This window comes from Crinia signifera, chromosome 4, assembly GCF_055691185.1.
Source record: "Crinia signifera chromosome 4, ASM5569118v1, whole genome shotgun sequence".
Lineage (NCBI taxonomy): Eukaryota > Metazoa > Chordata > Amphibia > Anura > Myobatrachidae > Crinia > Crinia signifera.
Genome location: NC_139220.1, coordinates 332002311 through 332017922, shown reverse-complemented (window position 1 = coordinate 332017922; position 15612 = coordinate 332002311). Strand labels below are relative to the sequence as shown.

The 15612-nt window shown below is 47.1% G+C and overlaps 1 protein-coding gene across 1 annotated transcript in view; it reads right to left on the bottom strand.

Annotated features, from left to right (window-relative positions):
- LOC146075994 (uncharacterized) overlaps nt 1–15322 on the bottom strand; it is a 30698-nt gene extending 15376 nt beyond the window's left edge. The window contains exons 1-2 of the mRNA XM_083185751.1: nt 15033–15322; nt 5562–5684 (exon numbers count right to left, since the gene is read on the bottom strand). The gene's annotated coding sequence lies outside the window, so the exon portion shown is untranslated. The remainder of the gene's footprint in view (nt 1–5561; nt 5685–15032) is intronic.
- Between the last annotated feature and the right edge of the window lie 290 nt (nt 15323–15612).

Sequence of the window (15612 nt, the reverse complement as noted above, 5' to 3'; positions counted from 1 at the left end):
TATTTTAATAAGCAGAAGCTGCTTGTGTGTCCTATTAGCATCACTTTGTGAATAATGCGCATAACAAAAAAAGTAACATGATCAGACGCTTGGCGGTACCCAGTCATAGTGCGCTCACATGTTAGGTGTAACCCGACTTGTGGTGAGTGGGGGATAGATGCATGTGGACACATCTCTGTGTTCCCAAATTGCTGGGACTCTATTTGCAGTCACACGTACAGCACAAAGACCTCTACCCAACTACAGTATACACGGTATATTAATGTGTCTATAATTGTTGTATAATGTTTTTCCTCTGACCTCAGATGTACAGAACATACAATACTGACCATACATGGGTAGCACATGCTAGTGATCCTATCCCCCCTACGGTCAGCTGATGCAGTAGGATGTCACCACACACTCCAGGCACACCATAGGGATATAAACAAAGTGATCATCTCACATTCACTCAGCTCAGTGTGAAGTGTGCAGAGGAACCAGGGTTCACACATTTATATGTTACAGATCTGGGGATGTTTGGTGCTTGGGAATCAGATACAAAAAAAAAAAAAAAATAGGATTTTAATTACCTAATGGCAAATCCTATTCTCATAGTCCATATGGGATACTGGGGTCTCAATATAAAGAGAATTAAGGGTTCTCCGCAGGAGACAGGCACATATAACTTTCTTCAGAATGGGTGTACTGGCTCCTCCCCTCCACATCCCCACCCACAAGCCAGTTAAGGAAAACTGTGCCCAAAGGAGAATGAACGTACGTGAGAAAAGGATATGCGTATACATGATATGTGGTGAGATTCATACCAGCACAACACAACAAACACAATAACAGTTAACAGAACTGTTAAAAACTTATAGAAACATAATAAACATAAAGTCACTCAAGTGACAACATACTTTAGGCAACAGGCAAGAACGTCACAACTATAATAGTGACAACCAGATGCAGAAGAAATCCGCACTGAGGCGGGCGCCCAGTATCCCGTATGGACTATGAGAACAGGATTTACTGGTAGGTAATAAAATCCTATTTTCTCTATCATCCATATGGGGTCTCAATACGATAAGGATGTCACAAAGTTTCCAGAACGGACGGGAATGTGTGGAGACTGCTGTAAAACCACCTGCCCAAACTGGGTATCCTCTCTGGCCAGAGTATCAAACTTTAAAAATTTTGTATGGTATGTTGACTTGGACCACGTAGCAGCTTTGCTGAGCTGCAGGGCTGAAACCCAATGGGCAGCCACCCAGGATGATCCCACTGCCTTTATAGAATGAACCTTCAATGAGGTTGGTGTAGGCAATTTTGCTGCCCCATAAGCCTGTTGTATAGTAGAACAAATCCAACGGGCAATCATCTGCTTTAAAGCAGGACAACCTTTCTTGTGTGCACCATAAAACACAAAAAGCCATTCTGTCTAACGCACTCGAGCAGATCATTTAACATACGCCTTAAGCATTCGAATCACATCCAAGAATTCTGGAATTCCAGGATGATTGGAACTAAAAGGAACCACAATGGGTTGGTTCAGATGTAATGTCGAAACCACCTTAGGCCGGAACTGCGGACAAGTCCAAAGCTCTGCCCTATCTTCATGAAAGACAAGATACAGGCTCTTGGATGACAAGGCTCCCAATTCCAACACACATGGACAGGGGCATAACTAGAACTTTATGGGCCCCATGGGCCCCCCTCCTGGGGGACATCACCTTGTCCCCCAGGAGGTATACCTTCTGGTCCACTGTTTCCAAGATCATCAGAAATTGGATACATTGGCTCGGGACCAAGGAGGAGTTTGGTAGATTCAAGAGCCACCTGCGCATTGATAGCACCTGTAATGTATGATTGATTGCGAGAATATATTCACCCTCCGACATTGCTTTTAGCAGTAGGTCATCCAGGTAGGGAATCACATTTAACCCTTATGACCTGAGCAGGAGCATCATTTCTGCCATCACCTTCGTGAAGATGCACCGAGCTGTTGACAGTACGAAAGTCGAGACTTGGAACTGATAATCCCGTAGGGTGAACCTTATGTATGCCTGGTTTGTTGGCCAAAGTGGAATATGAAGATATGCATCTTTGGTGTCTAGGGAAGCAAGGAATTTTCCTTCTTCCTAACTGGCGATTACCACCTGCAATGACTCCATCCTGAGTTTGAACACTTTTAGATAGGGGTTCAAGGATTTCAGATTCAGGATTGGCCTGACCGAACCATCCGGCTTTGGTACCACAAATAAGTAGGAGTAATGCCCCAGACCCCGTTCCTGCAATGGGACAGGTACTATGACCCAGGATTGCATCAGCTTTGTGATTGCTTGCTGCTGGATCACCTTGCCCTTCACAGCTGCTGGAAGTCCTGACCTGAAATATCTTCAGGGAGTCGATCTGTTGAACTCCAGTCTGTAGCCCTGTGAAATAAGATCCATGGAACCTAGGCACGAGGCATCCCACATGTGACTGAAGTGCAACAGCCAAGCTCCCACCATAAGCATTTCTCTGGGTGGGTGAACACCGTAATGCAGAGGGCTTAGACGCAGCTGCACTTGAGCTATGGTCTTGGGTCCCCAACATCCTACACATCCTGCTCTGTCACTTTCAGTTCAGGACTGCCTGGCTTGGCTACACATCCTGCTCTGTCACTTTCAGTTCAGGACTGCCTGGCTTGGCTACATGACCTGCTATGTCACTTTCAGTTCAGGACTGCCTGGCTTGGCTACACGGCCTGCTCTGTCACTTTCAGTTCAGGACTGCCTGGCTTGGCTACACATCCTGCTCTGTCACTTTCAGTTCAGGACTGATTGGGTTGGCTACACAACCTGCTCTGTCACTTTCAGTTCAGGACTGCCTGGCTTGGCTACACGACCTGCTCTGTTACTTTCAGTTCAGGACTGCCTGGCTTGGCTACACGACCTGCTATGTCACTTTCAGTTCAGGACTGCCTGGCTTGGCTACACAACCTGCTCTGTCACTTTCAGTTCAGGACTTCCTGTCTTGGCTACACAACCTGCTCTGTCACTTTCAGTTCAGGACTTCCTGTCTTGGCTACACAACCTGCTCTGTCACTTTCAGTTCAGTACTGCCTGGCTTGGCTAAACGGCCTGCTCTGTCACTTTCAGTTCAGGACTGCCTGGCTTGGCTACCTGACCTGCTCAATCACTTTCAGTTCAGGACTGCCTGACTTGGCTAGACGACCTGCTCTATCACTTTCAGTTCAGGACTGCCTGAATTGGCTACACAACCTGCTCTGTCACTTTCAGTTCACAACTGCCTGGCTTGGCTACACAACCTGTTCTATCACGTTAAGTTCAGGACTGCCTGGCTTGGCTACAGAACCTGCTCTGTCACTTTCAGTTCAGGACTGCCTGTCTTGGCTACACAACCTGCTCTGTCACTTTCACTTCAGGACTGCCTGGCTTGGCTACACAACCTGCTCTGTCACTTTCAGTTCAGGACTGCCTGGCTTGGCTACACGACCTGCTCAATCACTTTCAGTTCAGGACTGCCTGACTTGGCTAGACGACCTGCTCTGTCACGTTAAGTTCAGGACTGCCTGACTTGGCTACACAACCTGCTCTGTAACTTTCAGTTCAGGACTGCGTGGCTTGGCTACACGACCTGCTCTATCACGTTAAGTTCAGGACTGCCTGGCTTGGCTACACGACCTGCTCTATCATGTATAGTTCAGGACTGCCTGGCTTGGCTACACATCCTGCTCTGTCACTTTCAGTTCAGGACTGCCTGGCTTGGCTACACATCCTGCTCTGTCACTTTCAGTTCAGGACTGCCTGGCTTGGCTACATGACCTGCTATGTCACTTTCAGTTCAGGACTGCCTGGCTTGGCTACACGTCCTGCTCTGTCACTTTCAGTTCAGGACTGCCTGGCTTGGCTACACATCCTGCTCTGTCACTTTCAGTTCAGGACTGATTGGGTTGGCTACACAACCTGCTCTGTCACTTTCAGTTCAGGACTGCCTGGCTTGGCTACACGACCTGCTCTGTTACTTTCAGTTCAGGACTGCCTGGCTTGGCTAAACGACCTGCTATGTCACTTTCAGTTCAGGACTGCCTGGCTTGGCTACACAACCTGCTCTGTCACTTTCAGTTCAGGACTTCCTGTCTTGGCTACACAACCTGCTCTGTCACTTTCAGTTCAGTACTGCCTGGCTTGGCTAAACGGCCTGCTCTGTCACTTTCAGTTCAGGACTGACTGGCTTGACTACCTGACCTGCTCAATCACTTTCAGTTCAGGACTGCCTGACTTGGCTAGACGGCCTGCTCTATCACTTTCAGTTCAGGACTGCCTGACTTGGCTACACAACCTGCTCTGTCACTTTCAGTTCACAACTGCCTGGCTTGGCTACAGAACCTGCTCTGTTACTTTCAGTTCAGGACTGGGTGGCTTGGCTACACAACCTGCTCTATCACGTTAAGTTCAGGACTGCCTGGCTTGGCTACAGAACCTGCTCTGTCACTTTCAGTTCAGGACTGCCTGTCTTGGCTACACAACCTGCTCTGTCACTTTCAGTTCAGGACTGCCTGGCTTGGCTACACAACCTGCTCTGTCACTTTCAGTTCAGGACTGCCTGGCTTGGCTACACAACCTGCTCTGTCACTTTCAGTTCAGGACTGCCTGGCTTGGCTACACGACCTGCTCTGTCACTTTCAGTTCAGGACTGCCTGGCTTGGCTACACGACCTGCTCTGTCACTTTCAGTTCAGGACTGCCTGGCTTGGCTACACGACCTGCTCTGTCACTTTCAGTTCAGGACTGCCTGGCTTGGCTACACAACCTGCTCTGTCACTTTCAGTTCAGGACTTCCTGGCTTGGCTACACGACCTGCTCTGTCACTTTCAGTTCAGGACTGCCTGGCTTGGCTACACGACCTGCTCTATCACTTTCAGTTCAGGACTGCCTGGCTTGGCTACACAACCTGCTCTATCATTTTCAGTTCAGGACTGCCTGGCTTGGCTACACAACCTGCTCTGTCACTTTCTGTTCAGGACTGCCTGGCTTGGCTACACGACCTGCTCACTCACTTTCAGTTCAGGACTGCCTGGCTTGGCTACACGACCTGCTCTGTCACTTTCAGTTCAGGACTGCCTGGCTTGGCTACACGACCTGCTCTATCACTTTCAGTTCAGGACTGCCTGGCTTGGCTACACGACCTGCTCTATCACTTTCAGTTCAGGACTGCCTGGCTTGGCTTCACAACCTGCTCTGTCACTTTCAGTTCAGGACTGCCTGGCTTGGCTACACGACCTGCTCTATCACTTTCAGTTCAGGACTGCCTGGCTTGGCTACACGACCTGCTCACTCACTTTCAGTTCAGGACTGCCTGGCTTGGCTTCACAACCTGCTCTGTCACTTTCAGTTCAGGACTGCCTGGCTTGGCTACACGACCTGCTCTATCACTTTCAGTTCAGGACTGCCTGGCTTGGCTACACGACCTGCTCACTCACTTTCAGTTCAGGACTGCCTGGCTTGGCTACACGACCTGCTCTGTCACTTTCAGTTCAGGACTGCCTGGCTTGGCATAAAAAGCTGCTCTGCTCACCTTACTCTCCCGTATCACTGGCCGGCCGCAGTTTCCCACATACACCGGAGGGGAGAGGAGGATCCGGTTATGTTTCTGCCTCCAGTTACAGAGATCATACAGCAAGTCACGGCAATACGGATTCTGCAAATGAGAAAATGGAGGAAATGATTATAGGAATAACTCACATATACTGGTGTAAATTGGCAGCACTCACAGACTGGTCTCACTGAGTCAGATAGTCCGTCACCTCATATAACGTTTCACTTTATTCCAACCGTCGTCAGACACAACGGTATAAATGTTACCTTCCGGTGTAGGTTCAAAGAGCGTGAATCTGCCCTGAATTTCCGTTCTTCTCTTAATTAACAGAGTGTATACATCACCATGGTAACTGTAAATAATCAATACTGATCTAAGAGCACATCGTTTAGCTTATATTATACGGGTAGAGATACAAAGCTCGGAGAAGTTTTACAGCGATTTGGGCCAATTTCATTCATCTCCGATGGATCGGGCTGAGAAATTGGCCCAAACTAGATGTGTACAGATGGGGCCACTCTCATTAGAGTGGCTCCCATCGTGCTGTCCGACAGAACGGGGTGCCCACACATCCTAACCCACCAGCTACTGAGATATGGTGAGCTGGTGGCACGGTGGAGAATGGCCCCATCTGTATGACATGCCATCGGATCCGATGCGATGCCCTGAGCATATCAGGCCTGAAGGTCGGACCTGCATGCGGGGAACAGGGGTCGCATGCGATACATCACTTGTGAAAGGGCTGCATACAATATATCATATGTGTTCCTGCCACATAGGAAGCTCCCGGCTTTTCCTTACCCTCTTATCCTTTGAACTATGCTATAGATATACTGATATACTGTTATATTTCTCAGTAACATTGAAATTGGCATTTTGAGTGTAATAATTTGGCAATTACAGGTCCTGAATAAACAGAAACAGTACCTCCACATATCAATTGCTTTGAATTCCTTCATATGTGATAAAAAAAGCTACTTTGCAGAAACAATTGTTTCAATTTGCCTTTATATTGGATACTGCTTAGATAGTTTAAAACAAACTGCTTAAAAATCCTGTTTGATACATTCCAAGTGGCTCTATACATAGATCTCGCATTTTGGGTGTATTCATTTGATAAATAGAGATTCTGAATAAACAGAAACAAGTACCTCTGCATATCAATTGTTTTAAATTGCTTCATGTGTGCTGAGAAAGCTACTTTTTATAAACGATTGTATCAAATTGCCTTCATGTGTAATACTGTTTAGATAGTTTAAACAAACTGCTTAAAAATCCGATCTGACGCATTCTAAGCGGCTCTATACATAGATCTCTATACTACAACGGTTCTCTCATTCTGACAGCTAGAAACGCTGCCAGAGCATCAGAAAATAGTGATTACAGCCAGTTCAGGACAGCAGAAACCGCTACCTGTCTCTATGGGCCTTATTCTGGTCGGTGCGGACGGAGCCGAATATGCGGCCAGGACCATGCGTACTAAACCCCGCCTTTCGTATGGATCGCTCATTCCGTCCGAATGCGGTAAGCTGCTGACCGCACGGTGTACGAGTGTATTTCTCATGAATACACCTCCTTCATCTCTGGGAACCTCCCCCATCATTCGATGGTCGCAGACCATCGAATGCAGGACCGAGTGGTCAGGCAGCTCCCGCAACCTCAGACCACACGGGCATTTCTCCGTGCAAAAGCAGGGATCTGGGCGGGCAGCTGACATCCGGCGATGTCATATGTCCGCCCCCTACACGTGCGTCACGGCCGCATTAGCATACGTACGCCCAGCGTTTTCATGGGAACGCCCATGAAACGCGGGGTGTAAACATATGGTAATGAGCCCAAACAGCCCTTTACGCCCCTCTCCACCCCCTGTTCGGAGTGTTCACATATCATGCGGGATTTGGCCGTATGCCCCGCTCGCACATGCGCAGACACAAAACATTGGCGGCACGAACGCACGCGGATATTACCGCACCAACCAGAATAAGGGCCTATAATTTATATATCTGCTTATATAGCAGATGTCAGACAGCAGAACAGATACTGTCTAATTTCCCAGACTCTCTCTATCTATAGGGGACATATACAGTGATATAAATCCCTACCCTACATTTATCAGACAGCCGAGCGGACACTCTGCACTGCAATAAATGCAACAGAGATGCTCTGAGCAGTCATTTGTGACAAGCAGAAGCTAATACTATCAGTGCCTTGGACATGGTGGAATCTCTCATCCAGTATTTGATGACTAACATATGATACTGGAAAGCAGAAATACTAATGCTATTCATTCTCCACAACTTTCCACCTCCCTGCAACAACAGCTCTCTCTAATGCTTGTGCGGTAAATAATAATAATAATAATAATAATAATAATAATAATAATAATAATAATAGTGTTATTTGCAGTATACAGCATTTTCTCCCAATAGGAATCAAAGGGGGAAATTTACGAAGATGTGTATTCTACTTCACATGTGGTCTTGCTATGGGCAACCAATCAGATTCTGTCTACTATCTTCTAGAGGGTGCGAAATAAATAAGAAGTGGATTCTGATTGGTTGCCCCTAGCAACATCACATGTGAAGTAGAATACACATCTTAGTAAATTTCCCCCATTCAGTCTCTCTGCCCTCTAGCTTTGCATCTCTCCCTGTATAGTATAAGCCAATCAATATGCTCTTAGTGTTGCTTATTTACAGTTACCATGGTGATGGATACGCTCACCGGACACTGCTGTCTCTGCACACAGATGGGTCTAACCATTAAGAGAACAGTGGAAATCCGGTGCGGATTCACACTCTGTGGGGGAAGGTCACTAAGATGGGAGTTTCGATTTCACATGAGATGTATTACTGGACCGCAGCCATTGTGAACCCTTTGAAGTTGGTCATACTAAGATCTAAACTTCATTTCATTTAGTTGTATCACCAAAAGTTCCTCTGGGGAGTTTGTCCATAAAAATTGGGAAATCAGTAAATTTTACTTTAGTTGTACCAGATGCTGGCTGGTGGCTTGTAGCAAGGTGTCCCTATCAGTTGTTCACAATGGCTGCAGGCCAATAAACCTGGATGTGTGTGATACAAAGGATGCACTACTTGTAGTGCAATGCTGATTGGAGGGACATTGGCACATTCACTAACTGGAAAGCGGATAAAGATCCGATATCGACTAACACGTACTTTGGCATTTGCTATATACATGCTGAGATGTCCCTGGGGGTCGTATTATGTTGGGATGACTACAAGACCATTCCGAGATCGCATGGCCAACCACAGGTATACTATCAGACTGGCTTTAGAGACTGGTAAAATGGATAAACCAGTGGCAAAACATTGTCTGGAATATGGACACCAAGAAGCCAGCATTAAATCAATGTTGAGTGACCATGTATCCAAACCAATTCATGGTGGGGACCGAACAAGAACTTTACAACAACGCAAAGTGAAATCGATCTACACACTGGACACTGTAGCCCCGCAAGGCCTAAATGAAAATAGTCCATTAAATTGCTTCTGGTGATGGAGATGGACCTGGAACACATCCAGTTTTCTTTTTTTTATTTTTTGAATATGTTTGTTGGTACTAATGGTGTGGGGGACCGAATAGCACTAGACTAATAACATCCCTGTAAGAAAGCATATCTATATATACAAATAAAGATCCAAATCCACCGGCACTCTCTAGTAGCTCAAATGACAATAGGCCCCGGTGCCCGAAGAAAAATTATGCAAATGTCCAAAAGAACAGCTCTCAGGAGGCAGTTATTAAACAAAACAACAAGTCTGTAATAAAGAACGAGCTTTCGGGGTGTGACCCCCTTCATCAGGTACAGACCTGATGAAGGGGGTCACACCCCGAAAGCTTGTTCTTTAATACAGACTTGTTTTTTTGTTTAATTACTGCCTCCTGAGTGCTGTTCTTTTGGACATTTATATATACAAATATATATATTTTTTTGCATCTGGTGGGGCCAAGGATGGCCACACACATGCGAGCTCCTATCCACCGGAGCTTTCCTCCCCTGCCACCGGAGATGGGGAGCCTTGCAGAAGAGAGAGGACGAGCACGAGGGAGGCAGAGTGTTAGGTTTCGGGTGTGACCCCACAGCCGGGACTGCTGTTTAGGACAGCCACGGCAAAAATCCTACACTACCTCTGTTGTACCCCCCAGGCTCGGTGACCGACTCCTGCAGATATTATAGGCTTCGCCTGTAGCCGCCACGTTTGAATGGGCGAGTTACGCCCGCCCAAGCTCCGGTGCAGCCAGGAGTTACGGAAGGATAAGGAGCCGGGGACCCCCCTAGGGTACGGCCAAGAGGAAAGCTGGCTAAGGGTCCTAACTAAAATTAACAAACGGCGACTTGCCGAACCCTGGCTAACGCAGCTAAGCGCCAGCGACCTGGTCGCCACAACCCGCGACAACAGTCGCCCAGGGAACAAAAAGAATACAAAGCAAAATACAAAAGCACAATAGAACTAGAGGGACTGAGATTCCCAGGTGGACTGGGAAGCAAGGGGAGGAAAAGGATGGGAGCTGAAATAGATGCCCCAACGAAAAGGACCTGCCAAACCGGCAGACAGAAAGAAGATATACAAGGCAAGGAACAATAATGAAAAAAGGCAAAAGGAAACTACCCCAAGTGGGGCAACTCACGACGCTGGGAGAACCCTGAAGATGGGATGTCCACGAGGATACCACTGGGAACAGCTGGGAAGCAGACCGGACAGGAGCTGGCAGATAGGACCAAACAGGAGCTATCACCGGCGAGGACTGTTGGGCTGGCTCCCTAGATAAAGAAGACAGGAGCCAATGGAACTGGGGCCTGAGCCCCGCCTGCCCTGATAAACCCCCTCAGACACCTGTGGTCTGCTTTATTTTAACCTACAGTATTAGAGGCTATCCTGCCTCTCTGCCCGGCAGCGTCTGCCGTTGCTAGGCAACGGCGCTGCCGTGGGCAGGAAGTCCCCCCGGCGTCCTCCGGCGTCCCTGGTTGCTTAGCAACCGGACGTCAGAGCCGGAAGGACAGGCGGCTGAACGAACATGCCGCTCTGTCCTTCCTGGAGCGCTCCTGCGGTGCTTAACACAGAGACAGAGAAAGAGGTGGAAGGGAGGTGGAGAAGGAACAGAGGGCGCCAGAGTGTGGCAGCATCCACGGCCCCACCAGAGGAGTCCACCGCAGCCTCCAGCAGGATCCCCTGGCCCTTATTATTATTATTATTATTATTATTAATTTGATTTTTATATTTATTTTTATTTTACTTATTTTGTGGGGCATGCACATTAGCAATATTCACAATACAAGCGCTTGATTTTGTTACATAAAAGTATCCAGGATCCCCTGGCCGCTTCACCCGGCGGTGACGCGCAGGCATCAGCTCAGCCCCCCGCAATGAGGAAAGAGGAGGCTGGACCAGAAGGACCCCCTGGCCGTGGCACACATGGTCTTCTGGCCTGCAGGCACCCACCAGTCTGCAGGATCCTGTCTGCCCCCACCGAGGCTTCAGTTCCAGGCAAACCCTTTACCAGGAAGGCGTTTGGGTATCAAAATGACAGAGTATCAACAGTCTTATTATCCCAGTTATTTAGCCAATGAGAGGAAGTGATGTCATCCCCTAGCCCTATTTAACCCTCATCAGAGAATAGAGCAGTCTCATTCAGACAGAGCCTGTGACCAGAGCACACTCATTGAAGGGTAAGCAACCTAAATTGACTATTGCAGATAGTATGTAGAACTTTGCATAACTGATATATGCTTGTAATGAATTAATCTGTAGTTTGTTATGTATTCCTACCAGATGTTACATTTAAGGGGATTTAATTATGTCAGATTCCATCCCAATAGTACTGATAATAAGTCACCCAAATCTAATTCTCCCTGCACAAGTTGCATCTGCCCGCCTGCAGTGCACATGGTTTTGTCCATCTAAGAAGGAATTTGTCAGAAAGAGTGAACCAAAATAACCCTCTTAGTCCCAGTAAGTGGTTTCACACTAAATGGAACATTTGTACATAGGTACTGCCATTAAAGAGAGACCTTATCCACTAACGTAACATCAGACTGCAAATATATTAGCAGCATATCCAGGAGAAAGGTCTTCCGCCACCCAGCCGGTTGGTTTATCCACAGAAAACACACTAATTGGTACTTCTTTCATTTGTCTACTCAACCAATGGAGTGGGGTACTCCTCTCACATTGTACAGATGGCTTAGCACATAATCTCCATTTGAATGGGAGAATTAACTCCACATTAGAGTAGGTGAAACCTATTTATGATAAGGAATAAACCTATTTCTGATAAGGAATTCTCATTATCCCTTACTAGGTGTTATACTGTTTCAAGGACTCACTTACCACCTAATAGGAATTAATTCCTCTTGGGAAAGACTGCCTTATTAAATCCTTACGATCCGGTATGTAATTAACCACATTATCTTGTACCATAAATGGTATATCTGTTTTGCTGTTCCATGTCTGTTCACCTGTCTCCATTTTCTCCCTTGATGTTTTTATCCCTTTCATGTAAATAAATCATGACATATGTAGCCAAAAAATGTACTGTACCAGTATGCCATTATGTAGTCCATTTTTGTTTTTTACAATTTTTAAACAAATTTACATTCTAAATGTTATCAATTAATTTTGTAGTTAACCCCTGATGAAGTCCCTTTAAGGGCGAAACGCGTTGGGTTTCTTCTGCTGGTATCAAGCGTTTGAATTGTCTCAATGAAAACCATTAAGATCTGGATGACTTGTTGCCACTGTGTGGATTAAGAGACGTTTTTAATACATTTTTTAAATTATTTGGACTCATTCTATATACTAGAGTGAATTGTATTAAGGATGGACTGATGAAATTGTGAAGATCATCATTAGTGGCGCCAACTCACAACTGTGCTCCCATATTCCCCCTCCAACAGGGGATCTTGTGAGATAGGCAGCCCCAACATACAAAAAATTACATCAATTCTCTGGGCGCGACACAAGAGTCTGCTTTCCATGTATAGGACTCATGACAAAGGTCCTAGAGGTGGATCGAAATGTTGACCGGACAATTGTCTGCCATGCTGCCTGATTAAAAACACTTATGTAAGCTGCAAGACTGGTGAGTGACATATATATATATATATATATATATATATATATATATATATATATATATATATATATAGTGGTTTCCTTATAGAGGGCAGTCAGTGTGGTTAGTGCTATCACTAGTACGGGATGCTGTCATTTGGTCTACAGAATGATGGTCGACAGTCTTTAGGTCGACATAGGTCTAGATCGACATGGGAAAAGGTGAACCTGATTCAAGGTCAAAAGGTCATTAGTTCGACAGGTCATTAGTTCGACTGTGTCTAGGACAACATTCAAAAGGTTGACATGGGATTTTCGACAGTTTTTTAACTGCCCTGTGCCGACAGGCGGTATTTCATACCCTACCATCCACTAGGGCACAGGTCTTCAACCTGTGGCCCTCCAGATGTTGTGGAACTACATGTCCCAGCATGCCCTGACAGTTTTGGCATGCTCTTATAGGAAAAAATGTGGCAATGCATGCTGGAACATGTAGTTTCACAACATCTGGAGGGCCACAGGTTGAAGACCCATGCACTAGGCCGTGGTGGGAGAATAAAATAGTGAGCCGAGTGAAGCGAGGAGATGTGGTGCACTATAAACTGTGTCCACGTCGAATGTGTTGACATTCGGTTAAAAAAAACAGTGAAAAACCCCATGTCGACCTTTTGAATGTTGCTCGAATCCCTGGAAGGGGGGTCCGCAAATGGCGGGAGGGGGGGTTGTGAGGGTCCCTGAATTGCGGGAGGGGGGGTCGCGGGGGTCCGCAAATCGCAGGAGGGGGGGGTGCCGTGAATCGCGGGAAGGGGGCGGCACGGGGGGGGACATGAATCATGGGAAGGGGGGGTCCGCAAATTGCGGGAAGGGGGGTTGTGAGGGTCCCTGAATTGCGGGAGGGGGGTCACGGGGGTCCGCAAATCGCAGAAGGGGGGGGTGCCGTGAATTGCGGGAAGGGGGGTTGTGGGGGTCCACAAATCGCGGGAGGGGGGAGGCACGGGGGGGGACGTGAATCATGGGAAGAGGGGGTCCGCAAATTGCGGGAAGGGGGGGGGCGCGAATTGCAGGAGGGGGTTGAGGGGGTCCACGAATTGCGGGAGGGGGGGCGATGGGGGGTGTCATGAATCGCGGGGGCCCACGAATCATGGGAGGGTGGGTCGCGGGGGTGCGGGCAGACCTGCCGCTCACCTGGTGGCTGTGGAGTAATGGTGGATGGTGGCCCGTGTACTGTAGCCCTGGCTGGGTGGGGGAAGGTGATGTGAAGGGGGTGGTAGTGTGTATAACACTGGTCTTTTCCCTGGGGGGCGGGTTTGTGTATAACGCTTGGTGGGAACTTTGTGTGTATAACGCTGTCAATCACTCTTCTAATACCACCCAGCATTATACACAGTGGGGATGAGTGACAGATAAATATAATGAATGGCTAAATATTTAAGCAGTACTATTTTTCTGGAAAAACAGGTCCAGGAACTCCAGGTCTGGGGGTGGATCAATTAAATAAAAAATAATATATATATAATAAAGAGAGGGAGGGTGAGATAGATGTATATATTGTATTTAGAAACAAAGGCAATCACAGGTGACTTTAAAATCAAACTTATGGAAAATCTTATGGAAAGTACATTTTTAGTTCCTGATGATGTCATATTTAATTAGAGGTTCAGAAACTGAGTTCCTGCTGGTTCCTGCTGAAAAATAGCACTGTATATGAGATATTCGGCATGGTCAGACTAATCACATACCTTGCTGGGTATTACAGACCCCTCATGACCACAGTAATCTGTGTAAAGGTGCCCACACACTAGAACATTTTTTGGCCGATTGGCCGTTTTCCGATAAATCGGCCGATATATCATCCGATGTTTACTGATAATTGGTCGAAGATCGTCCGGTTTCGGTCCGATGCGCGCTCCCGTGGATCTTTTGCTAAATCTTCTGATCTTACGTGCTGCATGAAAGATCAGATGATTTGACAAAAGATCTATAGGAACGCGCATGGGATCTTAAGAAAAATCTCTGGTAAAGAGGTGCGCTGGCCTGAAATTTTTTGTCTAGGACAGACAAAAGATTTGAAGGCTAATTTATGCGCACATCTTATGATTGCAGATCTTTCTAGAGTGCGGGCACCTTTAGTACAGGAGGACTACTGCTTCTGTCCCCAATCCTCCCCCTCCCTGCTGCACCTCTGATAAGTCTGTGATTAGGGCAGCAGTCCCCCGTCCTCCCCCTCCCTGCTGCTGAGGAACGTACAGCAGCACAGAGCACGGCCAGAGCAGTCCCGGCTTCCGTGTGAGCTAAGTAACTATAAGGAAGCCCAGGGAATGTGGAGGCTGAGTGGCTGCTGATGTACAGGCTGCTGCAGCACACATACACATACCTGCTTCTATCCGTCACCCTGATCCCTGAAGATAACAGGCAGCACACCATACAGCAGCTACAGGAAGCAGTGATCACTTCTTGCAGACCCACCCACCTGATCCCTGCACAGCAAATCACGAGCCAGCTTTGTTCTGCAGCATCCAATCCACGACTGGCCCTGAGAACAAGGCAACAACCTCAAAAACAAGCTACCCACAACTAGCAGGGAAAACAAGCTAATTGGGAAAAACCAAGCAGAATTATAAGCGGAATTGGCCACACTGGTGCACTCTTTTGCAGGTCCCAGCTATCATTGCACTTCCTGTTTGTGTCAGTCCCCACCCACTTTTTATTCTAGAGAGGTGTATATATGGTGATGCTACAGTGGCCATTTTAACTAAGGGCAAATCCAAGATGGCTATATTTACAGTTCTTATATAGCGCAGCATATTCCATTGCGCTTTACAATTGCAATCTACAGTGAATAAACAAACTGGGTAGATACAAACTGACATGGAGGTAGGAGGGCCCTGCTCGCAATCTTTCAATCTATAGGGCTAATAGGAGGGATACATAAGGATAGAATTCCATAGCATGGC